The sequence below is a fragment of the Nanorana parkeri genome, unplaced genomic scaffold, assembly GCF_000935625.1.
Source record: "Nanorana parkeri isolate BGI_ZX_2015 unplaced genomic scaffold, ASM93562v1 scaffold276, whole genome shotgun sequence".
Lineage (NCBI taxonomy): Eukaryota > Metazoa > Chordata > Amphibia > Anura > Dicroglossidae > Nanorana > Nanorana parkeri.
In genome coordinates this window covers 1,170,927-1,194,210 of record NW_017306544.1, presented here as the reverse complement: position 1 = coordinate 1,194,210, position 23,284 = coordinate 1,170,927, and the positions used below count along the sequence as shown (strand labels likewise).

Genomic DNA, 23,284 nt, shown 5'->3' with positions numbered 1-23,284 from the left:
AGGGTTGCTGAAACTCACATTTTATGCAGGTTAAAGCACAACCCTTTGATCTGCAGACAAATATTAAACAAAATACATCTCAACAATATTGTTGCAATATGTATGTCGGCAGACAGTGCATGCTGGAACTGTGGCAGAGCATCTCAGACACAAAGTGGGACCCAGCTGTCAAACCGATTGGCAACTTCTCCAGGTAGAGCGGGTGTAGTGGTGAATGGAGGTATACTACGCCCAAGGTATTTCTATTATGTTTTTTGCTATACTTTAAAGGTATAAAGTATAGCTAAAGCCTAACTGGGTTTTTTTTTACGTTTTGGATTAAGTAGGGGAGGGTTAAACTGCTGTCTAAAGGTGCCCCTACACCTATCGATTCTCGTTCGGAAATCATCCACGCATGGTCTTTCATACGATAATCAATCAGTTGATGGGAAACCAACAATTTTTTTCACTGTACTCCTAGCTGAATTTTCTCAGGGTGAGGCTGGAAAACTTTTTATGGATCGTACAAAAATTGATGGATTAGTGATGTTTTAGTACGGAAAAAAATGCAATGTGAACGCTGCACATGACAAACGAAAATCTGTTCTGTCGATCGGCGAAATTCGGTGAGTTAGTATTGCTAACTAATGATTATCGTAATTACATTGGTATGTGCGTGATTGGCTATTTGAGCTACAATAAAAAGTGGGTTCTTGCCAGCAATGAAAATGACAGATAGAAAATCTATAGGTGTATGGCCAGCTTTAGATAGTTGTCACAAGACAAGTGTGTCTATTGAAATATTTCACCTCTATTCCTGTTCTGGTAGCAATGTAAAAATTGGATTTACCCTCTTCTTCATTCCTGATGACATTGGTTGATCAGGACAATTAGAGAGAGTGAGTCTCCCTGACAGGAAACAGACAGCAATGAAAACCTGACAATGGCTCCTGGTTCCTGATCTCCTCACCATTCCAAATTTACTAAGGGGTCTATTCACGAAGCAGCCGAAGGATCTAGCCGTAGCTTCAGCTGATCCTGCGGCTAGCTTCAGCCCCAGCTATTCACTATAGCCCGTACAGCCCCCTGAAGTCGGCCGAGCGGCTCAGTCGGGAAGCCTGCTTCTGATAGCTGGGCAGAGCCAGCCGTGATCTTACGGCTGGCTCCGGCCACCTGCAGAGAGATCAGCATCCCTGGTTACTAGCTAACCAGGGACACTGATCTCCAGACAGCCCAACTCTCCCGGGCGCTCCGGGAGTCTTCCGCTCCCGCCCGCCCAGGTGAGAAACACTGCTTTTTCTTTTTATTCTGACATCGAGCCGTTGGCTGTCGTTGGAATAAAGAAAATAAACAAACTTCACCATAGGAATGCATAGCTAGATTCCTATTGGCTATTTCAATTTGCAATAGCCAATAGCAAACTAGCTATTGCACCCGCCCTCTGCTGCTGTCAATCAGCAGATAGAATAGACCCAGCAGCAGCGAGTAGCCTGCTGGAGGTTCGGCTTAGCCGATCCAGATGTTGGATCGGCTGAGTCGAACTCCTGCTGCACTTCAGGTCGGCCGAACATGTACGGCTGATTTCAGCTGATATACGGCCGGATTCAGCCGTACCAGGCTGAAGTGAATAGCCGAACAGCGTTCGGCTCACTTTGCTTCAGGTCGGTCGTTCACTCGGCTGCCTACGGCCTCTAAACGTTTTACTGTTGGTTATACTTATTATTGGTCTTGGGTACATTTTATTTTATTTTATTTTTATTGTTTGAACCTCTCTTATTTCATCCCTTTTTGTCTAGTAAATATGCAATTTAAAGTGCGTTTTATATATCTGTGTGTTAGTTTTAAAAAAACAAAACATGTTGATCCTGCTAGAAATCCATAGCTGTCAATTGTCCTGTATACTCTGACTGTGTTATCTTAGGGAGTCTTATCCACCCTCTTAGCTTCAGTTGCAATACATCTCTCCCTATGTTAAGGAGATGAGAAGATGGGGAAGTGTTCTGTAGTTCAGCAAAACCGAGCGGGGAAGCGCTGACAACATTGCTTGTAATATTAGTGCAGTAGAGCCACTGTTGTGTCAGCCAGCAATAGGAAATTAGGAGCTGGGTGCATTTCTGCCCAGATCAACAGGTATTTTTCCTGTTCCTTTGCAGCGTCTTGAGTGAATATGCCCTGGATCTGATGGTTGGTTGGTTGGTTAGGAGAGGAAGAAATTCAAATCCAGCCCCATACCTGTACACAAATTCTAAAGAAGGAGCCCCATCCAAGTATATGAGGACTTTGATGTTAAGACACCAATGATGTTACTTTTGCATAAAAGGTCAGTTATGTGGCAGAATCATTGAATACTAAGGCACAAGCAATTCTAAGAACTTTGCAAGTCTCAAGACAATGCTTGCAGTATTCCATACTAAATATCATTTATATTATACTGTGATCTTTAATGTTCAAATTTGCATTTTGATCCCATTTCTCATTTCTGAACTCTCAATTAGCTTACTACTGGAAGAAATTCCAATGAAAGAGAAACATTTTAGTGAGATATCTTTTAAAATGGTAGCTTCTGTTGAATTTAATGAGGCTGATTATGATATTATTGCCTGTAGCTGCTCGGTGGGTTTTTAGAAATCATAAAAGTCACCTTTGTTTCATGTTTACATATTGTACTTATTTTTGTACTATATCTCAGGCTGGTACAATCTACGGAAATCAGGGCAGGCATACCCTTACTATAAGCAATTACATTATTAGTAAACAGGCCAGGTTTCTAATTAGGCACAGTAGGACTCTTGCTACAGCTACACTGTGAATCCGTAAGTGACAGAACTGTACTCCTCTTTTTGCCACCTATGTTTAATTTTTTTTTTCCAAAAAGAAAAACAAATATTGATGTTTCTAATCCTGCAGCCTTGCTCTTGTGCGTCACAGGCTTTAATCTTGACTCTGCTACAGAGAGCGCTACCCTGTGGTTTATATAAATACTACCTTTGTGTATTCCAAAGGTGTGCACCTGTGCCATCTAGTGGTTTAAATTAATACTACCTTTGAGTATTCCACAAGTATACACCTGTGCCTTCCAGTGGTTTTAGCTTTTACTAATTGCTTTGAATGTCCACGGTGCACCTATGGACAATTTTCGTAGAGGAGAAGTATTGGGAGAGTAAAATATACTCCTCCCAATACATAGAGCTGACATGGAACACTGCACCAGTCACATGCTGATTCTATACTGAGAGCACAGCTAATGGTCCTCTCCCTGCAGAAGGAGGGGAGAAGGTGGGCACAGCTGGCTCTGGCTCTAGAGAGGTGTCTGATCCCAACAATATAGTTGGTTACCTTTCCCAGCTGCAGCACAGTAGCCAGTTATCAGCTAAATTTGTAATTAGTAAATGTACTGCTGTGACCAAAAGAGAAGTAAAGCCAAAAAATGGTTTGACTTTACTTCTTTATGTGCTATATAAGGAAGTGTTCAGCTGCAGCTAGATATCCGATAAATGGGCTTCTAGCCTTCCTTCCCCTTCTGTTTGGCTTTTGAGTCCTTGAGTAAACCTGCATCATCTACAGGAGATACAGAAGGTCCACCTCCAAGCTCGTTACGCAACATTCAGGTCATAATATACTGTATATTATGACACATTCTAAGGGTTATGTACAGTAGGCATAAAAATACAAAACTGTGTAGGAATTAAAGTCACAGCCAAACTTTTTGCTGTATAGGAATTAAAGTCTAAGCCAAACTTTGTTTTGGGGAGTGGCGAGGGATTAGATAACCTGTCGGGCTTTATTGCTGTCTCTGTCTTTGTTTGGAAGATTCACCCTCTCCTATTTGTCCCGTGACCATTATCAGTCAAAGTGCAAGAAAATTGTACATTTTGAGTGGTTACCAGAGAAGGAATAGAGGAGAAATCTTCCAAATGGGGCACTGGTTCTGGTGACCCTCTTGACCACCAGACTTCTCCCTCAGTTTGGAGAGATTTGCACTCACTTCCTGTAGGGGCTATCGGAGACGAAATGAGAAGTCTCCCCAATGGTAAAAAAAAATCTCCCCAATGGAAAAAAAACTAACAGTGATTATAAACCTCAACACAAAGGGGAAAGAAGGAGTCACGCTTGTAATAACAAATATCAAGACAGGTCTCCCGGGTTTCAAAGATCATATAAAGCAAGCAGAGTTCCCCTTAATTAAATAAATCCCACAATCGGAGCTGTCTGTAAGTATAAAACAGGCTATATATTTGTATCAAAATTTAATGAAAAAAGAATTTAAGGAGTAATAACAAATATAGAAACACCAGGTAACAAAGACATCTAAAATCAATTAAAATGGAACAAGTCCTCCCTGATATGGCCCAAAGTGTCAAGTAGTGCTGATAATAATATAATAACCACCAAAGTGGTCAAAGAGTCACGGGTTTTTTGACCCAAGCGCTGTGTTTGAAGAAAAAAAAAATGGATTTAGGAGTATCAAAAAAGAGATGTACTCACTTATGATGAAATTGCATGATGAGGCAGTTCCTGAGAAAGATGGTATCGAGCAGGTAACAAATTTGTCCACAGAGTTTGTCTCAACGGTCCGTTATTGAATTCCAGAGGATCGCATCCTTATAGTGTTGTGTGCACACTTCAGGGGCTATTGCCGGTCCTCTATACTGGCTTCCGCCCACCAAGTGGTGACAATTGGTGTATTCCGTAATGGAGATGAGAAGCTTTTATTCCACACGTGCGGCCGCACTGGGAGAAGCAGATGAATGGAATTCCATAGATAGTATATCACTCACGTAGCGGGTCGGGGATCTGTCAGCTTTTCCGTAGCTCGTATATCCCTCTTGTAGCAGATCAGAGATCTGCCAGCGTCCACTCAGAAGGGACAAGTAGCGTACACTCAATATACCAAACAGGCTGCCGAATCCACTCCTGTTATAATGTAGCTGATTTTACTCGTATCTTGAAAAAAACTTCAAACTGCCGGCGCTGTCAGTAGAGTAGTTGACGGGCATTCAAGGAGGGCTCGATACACGTTATCCCTATTATAAACCTCCCTTACTCTATCCAAAATTTTAAAAAGTTTTGGCTTCAGTTTCACTTTAAAATACATACACATTTTTTGTGTTTGTAACCTATGCAACGAGGGTATTCTGTGCTTGTTGACAGTAAATTCTGTTCAATCATGGATGTTATTATAGAGGAACTCCAGTTATAAATATAACCCTTGTTCTTGCTTTTATAGAACAACGTCAGCCAAATATTTAAACGCATAGCTGGAAAAGGCACTGATAGCCACTGATTCTACGCCAAAAGATTTGCAAAGTTATGCGCACACTGTTGGGCACATAAGGTATAGTAGGGTCCTATTAAGCCAAAAAAACATTTTGCCTTAATAGGAGGCATATTCTACAATGGTTTAGTAATGACATTTTGAGATTTTCCTAATGAATGAACAGGTCTTTTAAAGCCGTTACCCAGAGATCTTTGTTGGTGGTTGTTTATAAGATAATCTAAATAAGGTGAAAACATATATACCAGAATTCGCATAAAGCATTGCATTACCACCAGCATTGTGTCATGTCAGCTGTTTATCTACAGCCTCCAAAATATAGATCATTTTGAAAACCTAATTTACTTTTGGCCCAGAGATGTAGCGTTATATGGTGACATGCCATCAGCCAAATGTTTAGAAGGCTCTATGACTTTCCGAACTCCATCTTAAAGGCTGTTTTGATCTCTATTTTAGATTCATTTCATTGTAAAGTAATAACTACAGCATAGTAATTACTTTCATAGCAGTGTGATAAAGACGCCTAAATTGTATAAGTATAAATCGTACCCTAAGTACTGGCCAAATGTCTGTGCCGCTTGGATAAATCAGTATGCAATCAGACAGCCTTGGCCTCCACCCTACTACGCCTTATGGCAGTTACACAATGCAAGATGATTATATTTATTCCTGTAGCCATTAAACTGTAGCAGCCCTGATTAATATAATTACTCAGAATCCTCACCAATCAGTATATTTAATAATCATAGAGCTGAAGATCCAGGCCACATTCAGATTCATTTTAACACTTTGCGTATTTAAAGTAGATGTAAGCCCTAATTGGGTGTCCTTTAGGTTGACAAAGCAGCATGCAAATTGACATCTTTATTTAAACAATATGTGTTGTCACCTTTTTATATCTATTAGTAGGATATCAATGCTACTGATAGTCTGCAGTCAATTCATATCTACATGAGTGGCTTCAAGTAAGTAACAGAAAGTTGCAGCACTCAGGGCAGGTTTCCTAATGGTGACAACAGTGGACATTCAAGTTCCCTTGGAAGCCCACATAACAAGGTGACCATGCAGCATGACAATTGGAATTAGATTGGATGACAATTGGAAGACGGGGACCTATGATCATCCATAACAAGAAGAGCCTGAACATGTGCATGTCAAGCCAAAATCCTTATTCTAGTTTTACATAGGGGGTTATTCACTGAAGGGTGAAGAGCTTGGAGAAGAAAGGAGAAGTGAACAATCTAGGACAACTTAGCTGAACTGAATGTTTCCAAGTCAGCTATTTTGACCTAGATTGTTCACTTCTCCTGCCTTCTCCAAACTCTTCACCCTTTAGTGAATAGCCCCCATAGTGTTAGAAAGGATTAGAAATCCTGCCAGGTTTTTACTGCTATTCAGGGCCCTGTTAGAGAGATGCTAGCCGAAGGATCGGCCGAAGCTACGGCCAGATCCTTCGGCAGCTTTGTGAATAGATCCCTTAATCTCACTGCCTGTCTTGCATCCATGGATACAGTCAGAAAAAAAATCTGACAGGGGCCAATCTCTGGGCCAAAAGCCTTCCCGACTCTACTACAGATTGTTTTTTATTTGTATTTCTGTCTGTGTTGATATTAAACAGTTCCCCTTACTTCCTGTCTGGAAAAACATTTTTAGATGGACAGGAAGTAAGCGGAACCCCTGTTAGAACCTCTCTGGTGCTCTGTTAGATTTGCGCTTTCCATACTTCCACAAACTAAGAAAATATGTTTTTCTGAAAATAAACTATAATAACAGAATTATTTTAATGAAAGTTGCAGATTTCAAAATATTAACAGTGACTTTTGTAATTACTATAATATGTTAAAGATTACAAGAGATTTTAGTGAATACGTTTATACATTCTTTAACTCTATTTCTCTATTATTTTTGTAAATACTTATTCTTATTTGCACTGGCACACAAAACCTTTTATGTATGTTGGCAGTCTTTTTTTTTTACTTACAAAGAATGTTTATTTTTTTTTATTTTCAGAGAAAATAACCTAATGAAAGATGAAAAACAAATTATTTGCTGCCATTAGAAAGGTTGAAAGGTTTAGATACCAAATGTGTTTTTAATTTGTGATTATCTGCCGAAACGTATTAGGATAAAAATGTGTTGGATCATCTAAATGTTCAAGCTTTAGTCAGCAAAATGCCTCTTTATTGGCGTATTAAATAATGCAATAAAATGGCTCTACACATACCGAGTCGGGATACATTAAGAATTAAACATTCATTGGTGCTAATTCCAATACATTCAATTGGCTTACATTCCTAGATGTATTTATCAGTTTAGTATGTATGCAGCTCCATATACATAACAGTTTTTTAAATATTACTAAAATACTATCTTTGGACTTTTTACTGTATTTTCCAAAGGAGAATACATTTTTGGGGGTACCATTAAAGTCCCATTTCATTGCCTTTGTGAATTTTTTAATATAATCAACATTTAAAGTTGGAGACATGCCTACTCATAGAGAAGCCAACTATTTTTGAGCCTAAGATAACAGATCTGACACTGCAACTAGAAACCAATCATTGAGGAATGATGGATGGTGATGCACCACATTGATCAGTAATTTGTATGACTCCTAGTGATCAGAATGACTTCACAGCCTGAATGTTAATTAATACTGGTTCAATTAATAATTGTCTGGGTAAATTATCACATTTCTATAATGCACAATGTTCTGCTTTTAAAGTAAAATTAAAATGTCAAAAAATAATTCATAATTTTAGTATATCTTTGTATGTTATGAATTTTTTTTGTTTACTGTTATTTATATTTTCTTTCCTTGCACTGTGCACATCCTTTGTATGCACTTATTGTTAATATGTATGCCCTCCAGCAGTTGAATGTGACAGCTTTACTGCTGTGCCTAAGGTAGAATGTATCTGCACACTGTGCATTTGTACAGCTGCATAAAGCTCAACTCGGGAATGTGTAGGAAATAACTAAGCATTGTCATCCTAGGATACACCTTGCTGGTAGGACCACCAGGTATGATTGAATTGGAAGCAGGAAATGCAAAAATAAATTACACTTTTTGACATTATAGGAACATGTGCAACAACATATTTGGTTTAGGTGTATCCCCATCAAGAATGATCAATGGGGCCTTACAAAATATGTATATTTATTTACAAATATGTATATGTAAAGTCTTGGTTCTCAACTGTTGGGTCGTGACCCAAAGGTGGGTCGCGATCCTGTGTTCAGTGGGTCGCCACATGCCTTCCACTTCTCTAGGTGAGAGGCTCCTCAGCGCAGCACTATTATATCTCGCGCCTAGCAGCCATTAAAAATATGCTGCCCGGTGCCGAGTGTTCGCTTGCAGTAGGATGGGATGGGCCTATGGCCGCAAGGGAGCTCCATACATACGTGCATTGCTTACAGCTTGTGTCCTATAGAGGTGCCTGCATCAGAGTGACATCACATTCTGGCTCCTGGCACCTCTACAGGGCACGCAAGGGAGCTGTGCACATATGGATGGAGCTCGGTCACAGTTCAGCAGCGCACACTGGACCCCAGGCTGTGGATGTGTTTGTGGTTGTGTATGTATGTCAGTGTTTTTGAGGGTCTGTTTACACTAGTACAGTTTGTTAATTGCATAGTACCGTGTGATTAATGCACTGTGTCACGCAATCTACCGTGCATTCTAGTGTGGGAAGTGTGTTGGGTTGCCATTCATTTAAATGGTACCCCAAACGCACCTGCCACACATAGCTTTTATGCCTGCACCGAAAAGCACGGTACCCTATTTCCGTGCATTCCACCGCAGTGCGAATTGGGTTGCGACTTAATGACCAAGGACAAATGTGGGTCCTGAGGTTACACAGGTTGAGAACCACTGATGTAAAGTATGTAATAGTGATAAAATAACACTTAAATACGGGCATCAAAGTGATCGTTGGCACTTCTGCCTTGCTTCACTGGAGGTCCCTGGTTCAAAATGTGTAATTTATATTTTGCCTGCTGTATTAAAAAAAAAAAAGTCTGTATGTGTGTTGTGGTGCATCAGCAGCCCTTTCAAAATAAATGGGCAGCCACAACGCAACACGCGTTAATATGCAACACAACACTCAGTGTAGTGTGTAGGTATATGGAGGTAATGTGCGTGGAGGGGGTAATTTTTTAAATTATGTTTTATTTTTTAACTTTTTTTTATTAAGTACCCCTTTTAACAGTGCATACACCACCTATGACAAGTCTTCTTTGAGGAAACATTATGGATCTAAACAGACTCCTGATGTGTTCGCTTTGAGCTAAAGAAAGAGAGTTCTCAATCTCCTCCTCTGCTATTGCACAGATCTGAGTAAACACTGAACATGGAAATGCTCAGTGCTGAACATTTCTGAGTTCACTTAAAAAAGTGAAAGGTCAGTGAACTTGAAAGACATGTTCAATGATCTCCCGCTCAGCAGCCGATGATGAGACAGCCATGAAGAGAGGGTGCCAGTCTCACTGCCATCAGTGGCTGGGGGATCACAACCCAGGAGCAAGGAGTGGAGGAGATATCAGAGAAGCAGAGGGTAGACAGCGAGAAACTGGCACTGTGTTGCAGAGAGGGGGGTTGCCCAATTTTTATTAGCTTGATTGACAGCCATAAATTTGCAGAGTCACAAGTACTGCTCTGTTATATGTTCATGCCACTGTAAATATCATATACATGTGGCATACAATTCCATTACTGATAAAGGCATTGAGGGGAATTTATCAAAACTGGAGCAGACAAAATCTGGAGCAGTTGCTCAAGTCACCCAATCAGCTTCTCTCTTCAGTTTGTTCAGTTAACATTTAATTTAACTTTAAAAGGAAAGAGAGAAGCTGATTGGTTGCCATGCACAACTGTTCCAGATTTTTTTCTGCTCCAATTTAGATTAATTCCCCTCATTATATTTTGGAGATAAAACAATTTTATAATGTTCTTAGTCTTCACTGTAATCTTTAATTCATTCTTCGCTGCTACTGCGTGTGTTCTACTTTTCCACATGCTGCCTGATACCACTGCTGTGTTTTATATTGACTAATCAGTGTGTGGTCTCATATAGGAAAATAAATGGTATACGTACATGTTGCAGAACCGTGGTGATTCATTTACAGCACAGTTCAGTGCAAGTGTACATATGCATGGTTCATCTCAGTGCTTGCAGGCAGCCAACACGGTGCTGCTGGGTACCTCCTGGGTCAAATAAACATTGATGATGTAGATATTTGTATAATATTAAATATAATCAACACGAACTTAAAAATGTTCAGACATTTAATTTAAATACATTATTAAACATCTAGATAGGCCACATCTAAAACTAACCATACCATTTAAATTGCAATTAGTGCTTTCCAACATATTTAAGTTCCTCCTCACTCTTGGCAGCAACACACAACTGTTCTATATGAGCATGCATATTTATATGTGCAGCGGTGCCACTCTTGTTCCTAGGGAACAAAAGGTAATTGTCAAATAAGTTCCAAACCAACCGAAAGCCGTGTTGCCAACAGAGCGTTGCCAAGAATGTTTGCTGCAGTGTACATTTCCTGCAGATACCCTGATCCGTATCCTTTGTCAAAATGCTGGTATTAGATAACAATCATCTTCTGTTTTTTGAGTATGTCAGTTTTTTACACACAAATAGAATATATAAGATAAAGCATTATTCTAAAAACAACCTGGTGTGTTGCTTTTATGTTGCAGTTGAATTTCAGGCAGATATATAGGACAGCAATAAATGTGCTTCTGTATTTTTTAAAGACGTTCAGTATCTGAATTTGACTCTTACAATCTAGTGTACTGCAGCACTCTGGGAGTAGGTGGTGTAGGATTGCAGACTGGGAGTAGGTGGTGTAGGATTGCAGACTGGGAGTAGGTGGGGTGGGATTGCAGACTGGAAGTAGGTGGGGTGGGATTGCAGACTGGAAGTAGGTGGGGTAGGATTGCAGACTGGGAGTAGGTGGGGTAGGATTGGGAGCTAATTTGGTGTAATTTCATTTGTGTATTTAGCTGTTTGCCTGGAGTTCAGATTTAAAAGTGATCTAAAGTCACAACATACACTTTAATTTGATAGCTTTAGCGTTGTAACAGCAATGTAAACTATAGTTACTTTTAATAATCCAATATACTTCACAAACATGTACTTTCATGTAATGAGAGCTGACTATCTGCTGGCCATCTCTTTCAACATCTTCCTGGATTCTCGGCATGCTTTGCAGCTTCTCTTCTACTCATGTCTTTGGTTTCTTTTTTGATTTCTAAGGACTACATATCTCATGGTACCTTGCTCCCTACAAGCAGTGATTACGTCACATGTGGGGCTTTTCTTGTACTGACTGTGCTGTATGAAACTGCTCCTCTCTAGCACCTCTGTAGTTCAGACAACAGGCTCTCTGTGAAATGGCCAATACTGCAGTGCATAATAATAAGGCATAGTGAATATGTGTGACTCCATTCAAGGAAGTATATGTGAGGGATTTTTTTCAAAAAGGAAGAGGGTTATTCACTTACGTGCCGAAGGATCCAGTCGTAGCTTCGGCTGATCCGTCGACTCGCTTCGGCCGCCTCTGCGCTTCGGTTCAGTCAAACTGAAGGGCTGCTGTACGGGCCATTCACAATAGCCCATACAGCAGCTGAAGGCAGCTGAGCCGAACTCATATGCTTCGGCTTGGCTGAGCCATAGTGACACCTGAAGCATGGAGAAAGGTCGGCTAAAGCCAACCAATCTCCACACAAATGACAGCTGGGCGGAGCCAGCTGTGATCTCACGACTCGCTCTGCCCAGTTATAATGACAGATCAGCGTTCCCAAATGACTTGGGGATGCTGATCAGTCATTAAACAATATTGGCCGGGACCTGCTAGAAGACTCTGGCAGGTGCCAGCCAATAGGAAATTTTATTTTGCCGGCATCTGTCAGATGATTCATTATGTGGCGCGAGTTTGTTGCATGTGGTCGGGTCAGCGTGTGTCGTTTTTTTAATGATTATTTTTTTTTTTCTCTTTTCTTTAAAATATTTTTATTTTTTAATTTTCCTATTTTTTAAAAACATTTTAAAATAATTTTTAACTTTCTTTTTTTTTTCTTTCTTTTCACTTATTTTCTACTCTGCTCACTACCTCGGAGGTACAGAGCAGAATAGCCGAGCCGAATGCCGCTATTTATTTACTGCTGTTTGGTCCTATGAAAATAGAGGTGAACCGCAGCAACTGAGCTGCCGGAACTTCGGCTCAGCTGATCCAGATGCTGGATCGGCTGGGTCGAGCTCCTTCTGTACTTTGGCTCAGCCGAAATTGCAGCGCATGTTCAGCTGACCGAAGGCAGTCAATGTACGGCTAATTTTAGCCGATGTACGGCTGAAATCAGCCATACAAGGCTGAAGTGAATAGCCAATAGCATTCGGCTCACTTCGTTTTGACTTGCTTATTTGGCAGCTAAGTGAAGAACACCCTAGGTTTTCAAATTTCAAGATCACTCAGAATAATAGGAGTAGGCAAGAAATAATTGAAATGTAATATGCAAATGAATATATGATTTTAAATGTTCACCATAGATACATTTTATGAATCCGACTTAAGGCGGAACTCCAGGCAAATCAAATCTTATCCATTTCAGTGGGGCTACCTCCGCAATGCAAGGGTTAAGTGCTCATTTTGCCTAGGGAACTAAAATAACAAAGATATACTGATCCGAGCCATGAACCTGGCTGGCTCCTACACATCCTATGCACTATATATAGAAAATGATGACTCACAGAATCTTAGACTGTCGGAGTGGAGAAGGAGAGAAGCTCTAATAACCAGTCATGGAGCAAGCTGGTATTGTGGTTCAGGTGAGTATAACTTTTTGTTAGCCCCCTAAGCAAAATTAGCACTTAACTCTTGCAGTGCTGTAGTACCACCACTGCAAAGGTTAAGATTTGAGTTCTGCTTTAAATTACTCTTTAATAATACAAACTTAATTGTTTGAAATGGCAATAGGAATTAAGAGAATTAGTGCATATTATATCATTCTGCACCAAACTTTTAAACCCTAAAAATATGTCTGAATGTTTTAAAAAATATAATTCAGGGGTGGTGCATGCACGCAGCGAGACAAGATGGGCCACAGCTTTAGCTCGCTCTGCACCCCGACGAGACCTTAACACTCATATCGCGGGCATTACGGCCGCTGAAGTCCCGATCGCCACACAGTGAGTACCGGACATCGGGCGGCACCTACCAATGTCCATGTCGGGCTCCCACTCGCGGCTCCGCTCCCACTCCGGCAAGGAGTCACTGGCGCTTGCGGCCTCCAAGATGGCGCCCAAAGACACAGGGCGGCGCTCCTCATGAGCACAGTCTCTTACATGCTCAGCCAGTGATGCAGCTGATGGGGACAGTAGAGCCAGCTCTCCCTCGCCTGACCGCTGCACGGCCTCCCAGGACACTCTGCTCAGACGCATCGACAGGATGCTACAAAAAGCACTACCGAGCACTTCCAAACAAATCACTGATAGAGTGACACAGGAAATCCGCGAGCTAGGTCAACGCACGGCTGACTTGGAGGCCCACATGTATGTTACTACCGTTACAATGGACTACCATGATAAGGAACTGGAACAGCTACGTCTACGTGACGATAACTCCCAAATGATGTCAAAACTGGAGGATGAGGAAAACAGATCCCGCAGATCCAACCTGCGCATCTGGGGTATCCCTGAGACTTATTTCCGCACGAGGCAGGCCATACTACAGGCAGCACAAAAGTCCTCCTCTCTTTCTTTCCAAGGCTATGACTATCAGGTATTCGCTGACCTAGCACCCTCTACTATTGCAAAACGAAGGGCAATGAAACCGGCCCTGACCATACTGCAATGCCATGGAATTCTCTATCGCTGCAGGTTTCCTTTAGCTTAATGTTCATACACAATAACACTGCTTACCAATGCACCACCCTTTCGGAGGCCACTGTAATCTTGGAGGAAGCAGGCCTCACTGGGGATGCCCCTCCTGACCCCTTGGTCACGCCTAGACGTCGGGCTGACTCTGGCCGTCTGTGGTCACCGGATCACCAGCCACCCTGACCACTCTCACCCGCGAGGGTCCACCTCGCCTGGCTGACCTGTGCCAAAGATCGGTGAAGTGATATTGGAACTGCTTATTGACCGCTCAGTGTTTACGCTATCCTAGCTATCGGGCCTGTTGGCAGTTCACTACTAGCGAACTGTTACCCCTCCACAAAGGACAATTCCTTTTACTCCCACGCACACATAGCGTTGTCAAGAATTGACCACATTTTAATTGGCCCCGCTCTCCTCCCCAATATCCTTCGATCCTCCATGGCCGCCTTTTACTGGACTGACCACAGTGGCATCACGATGGATCTGACGTCCCTATGGGCCCCCAGAGCTGATAGGACCCTGCGCCTCAAAGACTTACTACTTAATAACGAGACTACACGTCTAGCTATAGAAACTGAACTGAACTCCTATATTCTACTGAACTCAAGCCCTGATGTTTCACCTCTCACATTGTGGGAAGCACACAAAGTGGTGGTTCGGGGCCGCTGTATTCAATTGGCCTCCTTGCACAAGCGGGAGCACTTGCGTCGACTAGCGGAGCTAGAATCTGATTTCCAGATGGCCTCAGCTGCCTTTCATGCACATGCCACCCAAGCGCATAGGCAGAACCTGGATAGGGTGTCCCGTGACCTAAACTTACTCCTGACTAGGCTGGCTGACCGGAGCCTGCATTATCGCACGCACCAGTTTTACCTGAAGGGAAACAAGCAGGACTCACTACTAGCCCGGAGATTGCGTTCTACTGACCTCACTTACAAACCACTGCGTATTCGCACACGGTCGGGGGCCCTGACCAGTGATCCCCTCAAAAATCACGTCGGAATTTGAACGCAATTTACTCTCCCTAGCGGGGTCCCCCTTCAGGCTTAGAGATAACAGTGAAGTGAAAGACATACAACAATATATACCTAGACATACCATTAACTGGGTGCTGTGAAACCACTCCCATCCACCTAGGGCGTCGGTATGACGTCACACCTGCCGTTAAGTATTTGAAAAGGACGTGTGCAGAATGATGTAAATACCAGCCATATCTATTAAACCATCAGTGACTCCCAACAGCACATATAAGTGTGACTCACCCAGGGTCAGTAGCCCAAGGGCTCACAATGCAAATTTTACCTTGAGCATTGGGGTGATAGTAAACCACTCATACAGTCAGTTTGATCATAAAAGTTAGATCAAACGCTGGCTGTTAGGTGTATAATTACTGTGGGAGGTGCCGAATGGAAAAAAAGGCAGTAATGAAACCCTATAACAGAAACAGGCAATAATGAAGCCTTATGGCAGAAATGCAATAGTATATCAATCAACAATGCACCTATAATGCAACCGCATATGCACCGTTTGCACATGTCCATACTATAAAGAGGGTTGCTCTGCCCCACTCGGACAGTGCCCCCCTATGTGTTATTGAGATTTAAAAGTTTACAATGTGCAGATGAAATAATTGCATTACAACAACAACATTATGTACAGGGTATGCAAAATCCACTAGGCAGGAACATTTTGGATGGAACAACAAATATAAGTGACATATAAGTGAAAACCAAACGTGAAAATGAATTTGTGTGAGAATAAAAATAACCCCAGAGCTGCCGTCTGAGTAATTCATGCGGCCCACTGTGGATTTATGAGTTTTTGTCTTTGTCTCCGTGTCCCTCTGAATACCAAGGGAAGCAGTAGGCTCACCGCTGCACTGTTTGCCAAAACCCTTTATCTCTCCTTCAAGAAACAGGTAAGTCCCAGATTGACATTGAGGCCTTTGAGGTACACTGCATTTTAGTAAGTGCCTGCTCAATGACCTCAATGGGATACCCCCTTAGAATTAATCTGACCCCCTTTAGAATTAATTCTAAACCCCCTTTAGAATTAATCTGAGTCGCCCTACTTATTGCCCGGGACGCTGATGTAAATGTCTGTACAAAGGGTGGCCTCTCCTGCTTGATGACTTTACTCGACCCCTCCTCAATCAAAAAAAGAAAGGAAATACTATCCTTTCAGCTAGAATCTCTTGTTTCCAATTGTATGTTGATCAATGTCTAAGATATCACACTTTAGACCCTTAGTTTCAGGGTGGGGGATTATATTCGCCTAGGGGTGCAGGCAGGAGAGACTGCCTGCACCCCTTTCTTGGAGGAGAGATAAAGGGTTTTGGCAAACAGTGCAGCGGTGAGCCTACTGCTTCCCTTGGTATTCAGAGGGACACGGAGACAAAGACAAAAACTCATAAATCCACAGTGGGCCGCATGAGTTACTCAGACGGCAGCTCTGGGGTTATTTTTATTCTCACACACATTCATTTTCACGTTTGGTTTTCACTTATATGTCACTTATATTTGTTGTTCCATCCATAATTTTCCTGCCTAGTGGATTTTGCATACCCTGTACATAATGTTGTTGTTGTAATGCAATTATTTCATCTGCACATGGTAAACTTTTAAATCTCAATAACACATAGGGGGGCCCTGTCCGAGTGGGGCAGAGCAACCCTCTTTATAGTATGGACATGTGCAAACGGTGCATATGCGGTTGCATTATAGGTGCATTGTTGATTGATATACTATTGCATTTCTGCCATAAGGCTTCATTATTGCCTGTTTCTGTTATAGGGTTTCATTACTGCCTTTTTTTCCATTCGGCACCTCCCACAGTAATTATACACCTAACAGCCAGCGTTTGATCTAACTTTTATGATCAAACTGACTGTATGAGTGGTTTACTATCACCCCAATGCTCAAGGTAAAATTCGCATTGTGAGCCCTTGGGCTACTGACCCTGGGTGAGTCACACTTATATGTGCTGTTGGGAGTCACTGATGGTTTAATAGATATGGCTGGTATTTACATCATTCTGCACACGTCCTTTTCAAATACTTAACGGCAGGTGTGACGTCATACCGACGCCCTAGGTGGATGGGAGTGGTTTCACAGCACCCAGTTGATTGGTATGTCTAGGTATATATTGTTGTATGTCTTTCACTTCACTGTTATCTCTAAGCCTGATGAAGGGGACCCTGCGAGGCCCCCGAAAGCGCTTGCCAATGAGATACAGCTATTGGCAATAAAATATTTTGCTTTTTCAACTCATGGTGTGCTGGTGACATTTTTCTACTGTTCATGTGTGGCGGTGCCATCCGCAGTCATTTCGAGCACCCATCTTCATCAAGTGGGAATCCCGGTAAGGAGTGCGGTATGGTTCCTGTTTCTGTTTACTCTCCCTAGCGACCCCGAATCTCCAGTCCGACATCCCCCAGGCCCTAGCTGACCTTTCCTTACCACCTGTCTCCCAACAATTTCGGGACTCCCTAGAAGAACCTCTCACGTTATCAGAAATCCAATGGGCTGTTAAATCCCTAAAAGTGAATAAAAAACCGGGTCCCGACGGATTCACTGCACTGTACTACAAAAAATTCTTAGACCCACTTGCTCCCCTTTGGCTCGAAGCGCTTAATTCAATATGCACCGGTGCCAGGCCGCGACCAGAAACCCTATCAGCTAAGATCTGCATGATTCCTAAACCTGACTCCTATAATTCAAACTGCTCTAATTTTTGGCCCATATCATTACTTAATATAGACACAAAAGTATTGGTGAAAACTTTGGCAGCGCGTCTCAATAAAGACATCACTTCAATAATTCATGGAGACCAGGTGGGTTTCATGCCTCGTAGGCAGGCAGGGGACGGCATTCATCGGGCATGCCTATTAGTGGAAGCAGCCAGGACTAGAAACACCCCACTCATGCTATTGTCTCTCGATATCCAGAAAGCCTTTGACACCTTGTCATGGCCCTTCCTCTTTAACACACTACAAAGGTGGGGGTTTGGCCCTATGTTCATCACTTGGGTCCATGCACTGTACACGAACCCGAGCGCATCAGTCAAATACGCTGGCCATCGGTCGGCCTCATTTCCCATCACTAGAGGCACAAGGCAGGGTTGTCCTCTGTCCCAACTGCTCTTTGCGCTCGCAATTGAACCACTGGCCCAACTTATCCGGAAACACCCAGATGTCACAGGTCTCTCCGTAGCAGGTCATCAACATAAGCTTAGTCTGTTTGCAGACGACATACTGCTGTTTGTCTCGAACCCGTCCGTTCTCTATACTTGACCAGTACGAAGCCGTATCCGGCCTGAAAGTTAACTCCCATAAATCTAAAGCATTGAGTTATCTAGACATCCGACTAACAGCTACATATGAATCTCTATTTGAAGCGTTGTCCACTCATATCCCGCGCCACACTCTATTCACAGAAGCTGAGTGGCGGTCTGGGAGTACCCCAAATATCAGCCTACTATGCTGCTGCCCAATTAGCAGTACTTCCTAAACACCACGCTACTACAGACCCCCCTCTGTGGGTCTCCTTAGAAGCGGTCCACTGCGACCCTCTGACTGTCAACAATCTCCTTTGGTTACTCCCCAAAGATAGGCAATGGCTAACGAACCCAATCACGGGACATTCCCTGCACATCTGGGATGCACATAAATACTCAAGTCACCTAATGTCTGCAACACCGTCCACTCCTGTCCTTTCTGAGAAACCCGGCTTTCCCCCCTGGCTGTGATTCCCCACTCGCATTCCGTCATTTGATATTAGGAGATGTGACTGAACTGCGTAAACTGTACACTGCCGCGGGCCCTAAAACATTCCAACAATTGCGAGACTCCTTTAAATTGCCGGCCAACGAGCTGTTTCGCTATCTTCAGATCAAGCACATCATAACCACGCAAATACCAACCTCCCCATCAGGTCCAATGCTCACCTCGTTTAAACGGACCTGTTCGAGTGACCCCTTTGCACCAGGGCTAATCTCACAAATCTATGCCCAGGTACTGTTGGGAGCAGCTCTCCCTGGTCACAAATATATGCTAGCCTGGGAACGGGATCTTGGAGGCCCCATAGAAGAAGATTACTGGAATACCATCTGGGATGTGACCAAATGTGCAGTGTGCAGGCGCTGGAAACCAATTACAAGCTCCTCTATAGGTAGTACCTGGTACCTAGTAGTCTCAGGTCATTTATCCCAGGCCACGCAGGTCAATGCTTCCGGGGCTGCGGAGAGGTGGGTTCCTATATCCATGTCTGGTGGCACTGCCCCACGGTACGGACCTTTTGGGTTAGAGTCTTTGCCTTCTTGTCAAGAATCATGGCTCTCACACTGGCACCAGACCCAAAAGTCGCTCTACTTAACCTGCCCCCTGAGGGTGTTACGCCTAAACAACATAAATTCATACTCCAGGGCCTCACAGCAGCCAAGCAGATAGTGGCGAAGTCATGGCAGTCTGCCACAGTGCCATTTGCGGAGCTGGAACGCAGGCTCCAGTGGTTCTTTTCTAATGAGCGCCTCACGGCACGGTTGACCGACAGGGTCCCTCGCTTTGAGGTGATCTGGAACCCCTGGATTCAGCACTTACAGACACGCTCATTCGATACCAGGCTGCTAGCACTCTGAATCTAAGGCTAGGACGCCCAGTCTGCCACAGTGCCATTTGCGGAGCTGGAACGCAGGCTCCAGTGGTTCTTTTCTAATGAGCGCCTCACGGTACGGTTGACCGACAGGGTCCCTCGCTTTGAGGTGATCTGGAACCCCTGGATTCAGCACTTACAGACACGCTCATTCGATACCAGGCTGCTAGCACTCTGAATCTAAGGCTAGGACGCCCAATCTCATACCGCCACAAAGGGTTTGAGGTTATGCCAGATTTCCCTCACACCCGCCTATGCTGTTTTGCTGAACACTGTTCCCTCCCCTACCTTCCCCCCCTCCCGTGACCCCTTCCCGGAAGTATGGAGAGGGCAGTGTACGGAAAGTACACGACCCCCAACAGTCGCTATCACTTATCTCTGTTTAAACCAGAAAACTATGTTCACCGCATGTAATAGAACAATAGTTCGAAAATGTTAACTGGCTATGGATAAACTCACAATCACTGTATGGTGCCTCATAGGCACTAATACTAGCACAGTAGAAGAAGAGGCTCACTAACAGTTCTGCTATTATCTGTAAATGTATACTTCTGTTCTACATGTATATTTCAGTATAATGTAAAACAAAAATAAAAACTTTCTTGATTGGAAAAAAACAAAATATATAATTCAGCGTATCTCTTATGGTCACTGAGCAATGACAGCAAAGAGGTATTGCAATAAATTGGACATGTGTCTGATATACAAATACCTATTATCTATTGCATGGGTAAATACAAAGTTTAAACCCCAAGGCAAACTTTTCTCTTCTAAACAGGCCCACAGCATCAGCTACAGTTTGTGTTAGTTATTATTTAGGCACCTGCCTCCTTTAGAAGATCCTAGCCGATTCCCTGAGAAATATTAAAGGTGAAAAGCCAGCTGCTCTAGGCATGTAGGCAAAATAGAAGACTTGAGAAAAAAAGGATTTCAGTACCTGCTGTAGCTATAAAATAGTATACTCTCTCTAATGTTAGCAGTGCCGAAAATGGCAATAGCCTTCTTTTATTGTAAAACCGACAAGTTTCCTATTTCCACTACAGAGATTTGATTGAAAAAAAGACATATTAAATGTTAACTGCACCCAAACGCGTTTACAAAATAATTGTTAGGCAAGCTTGACCATCTGCTGACTTTTCAAAACTCCAGATAATCCAGTTAGGCTTGCAACAGAATGTCACAGGTTTAATTTTAAGCCTGCATGACGGTTTTAGAGAGGAACTAGACAGTTAAAAGGTTAAATGGATAGAGGTAAAGTGGAATGGGAGGGGCAGGCATTTACCCAATGGCCAGTAGATAGGTAAGATAATCCAGCAGATGGTCAGAGATTATTAGGCAAACATTACTATCCTATAGTATCCTATAGCACTTTAATTTCTCTAGTGATTTGAGTGGGTGTTGATTTATGACAGGACAGTCTAGCAGGGTGAAGTGGGTTTTCAAGGCAATATTAAGAATTAAGTTGTAATAGTTTTGGGGACCTCTCTCAAGTGTGGATTCCCTCCAACTTTCATTTTAGTTAATAAATGTGACTGATTTTCTTTGTGCTTACAGTCATATAAGGTCTCAAATGTAGTGTGGTGTGACTATAGGTATTTTTCTGTTGAAGGAAAAAAATGGTTTAGCTCCCTAAAACCAGCACTTAACTCTTGCAGTTACATTTGTAGCCCCATCACCTTTTGTGAGGTGGCTACTAGAAATTTAGTGATTGCCACAGCTGTAGTCAGTGTGGCTGGATTATAGTTGGAATTTATCTGGTTAATTCCAGGTGTCTGGCATTTACTGTACCTACCTGGGTGGAGTGTGACTTTTCTGTATTGTGGGACAGCCAATGAGGGACACTGTGAGTGTATGTACAGTACAGAAGTCAATCACTGGGTTTCTATCAACCAGTGGTGCATGCTGGGATAGGGTACATATACTTGAAGGAATAGCCATGTGCTTAGTCTAATTTGGGACCAGCCATGGATTAGTACAGGTCTGGGTGCTGTCCATCCACCCCCCCAGGCTAGGCCTGAGGCCTGGGGGTGGGCAGATGCGGGAGTGTGGGGAGTTTTTTTTACCTAGGCCTCAATTATCCCTAGGCCTGTGCTGTTATCAGAGGAGGAGAACCAGGGAAGCTCATCTCTGCTGGACCTCTACTGCTAAGGATCTGTGCTCATCCCTGTTCACCTGCTACTCAAATTACTATATGTTGTGCTACAAATGGATCTACACTGAGATGCTAAAAAATGGTCTGGTGAGTCTGGAGTCTATGTCTGTACTACCCTGGATATCTAGGATCCTCATACCCTCTCTCCCCAGTGGGATGATGTTAATAAAAGCTATTCAGCATTGTACTACTGGAGTGGATATCAGCTTTTTGGGCACTAGAAGAGGGCAGTTAAATGCTATTGGGCAGCTGAACACCAAAACCCCTAGCCAACTAGTAATGACCCGGGTTATTCGGGCAGCTCCTTCGGGGGATGAGCGCTACACATTTATAGGTTTTAGGCTGCTGTGGCCATTAAATATCCATTAAACATTCTCCCTTTTTTGAGGGGTAAATTTTTGTCTGTATGACTAACACCTTCAGAATACTCTTATCATAATGGGGGAACCTGCCTCTTCCCACTCCTGCTATAGCCCCGCTTTATTCCAAATATCTGTATTCTCTTAGGAACTCAGTAGGGGGACAGGCTTTTCCTGAAATCACTCACAGGGTTATTCACAAAAGGGTGAAGAGTTTGGAGAAGGCAGGAGAAGTGATCAATCTAGGACAACATAGCTGAACTGCAAAGTGAGCTGAATTGAAGAATGTTTCTAATCATCTATGTTGTCCTAGATTGTTCACTTCTCCTGCTTTCTCCAAACTCTTCACCCTTTTGTGAATAACCCTGTCGGTATCTCTTTTTTTGTTTATTGTATAAATATCTTTATCGGGAAAATGTGGTGGGTCTTTTTTGCAAATTAAGTGGTTGGAGGAATAAGGGGTGTATCTTATTGCTCTTTTTTATTTGTACATGAAGAAAGCACGCTGATAAGCATGATAGCGCAAATAACTTTATTAACAATAACCTCTTTTTGTTCTTTGTAGTTTATGTAATGTTCTACCAAATAAAAAACTCCATTCATGTTTATTTGCTTTTTTCTAATAGAAAGAGAAGAAAAAAAAAAAGATGTATTCACCCCTTTGGTATAGAACCTTTATTCTAAATGTATTGTAATGATTCCATTAACCCCTCTTGCTGTAGCATGGATTAAGACAAAAGAGTCATGCTATGAAAAATGAGTTTGTGAGTGAGGTTGACAGAAGTTAATGAGCATTTATGAAAATGATTATCTCAACACTGATATGCAGTTTTCTTCTTTCCCTCTCGTCTTTTTTAAGGATGCAAGATAATAAAAATAGGATAACACTTTTATTAATGTTGAGTGAAGTACACCATTGATGTGAAATATCAAAGGAACATTAGATTATTTTGGATGTTCCATTTTTCATTCAT

General features: G+C 42.5%; 1 protein-coding gene across 1 annotated transcript in view; it reads right to left on the bottom strand.

The window, feature by feature from the left end:
• The window catches only part of LOC108787646 (protein FAM19A2-like), a 316,341-nt gene that overhangs the window by 255,974 nt on the left and 37,083 nt on the right, over window positions 1-23,284 (bottom strand). The window lies entirely within an intron of this gene.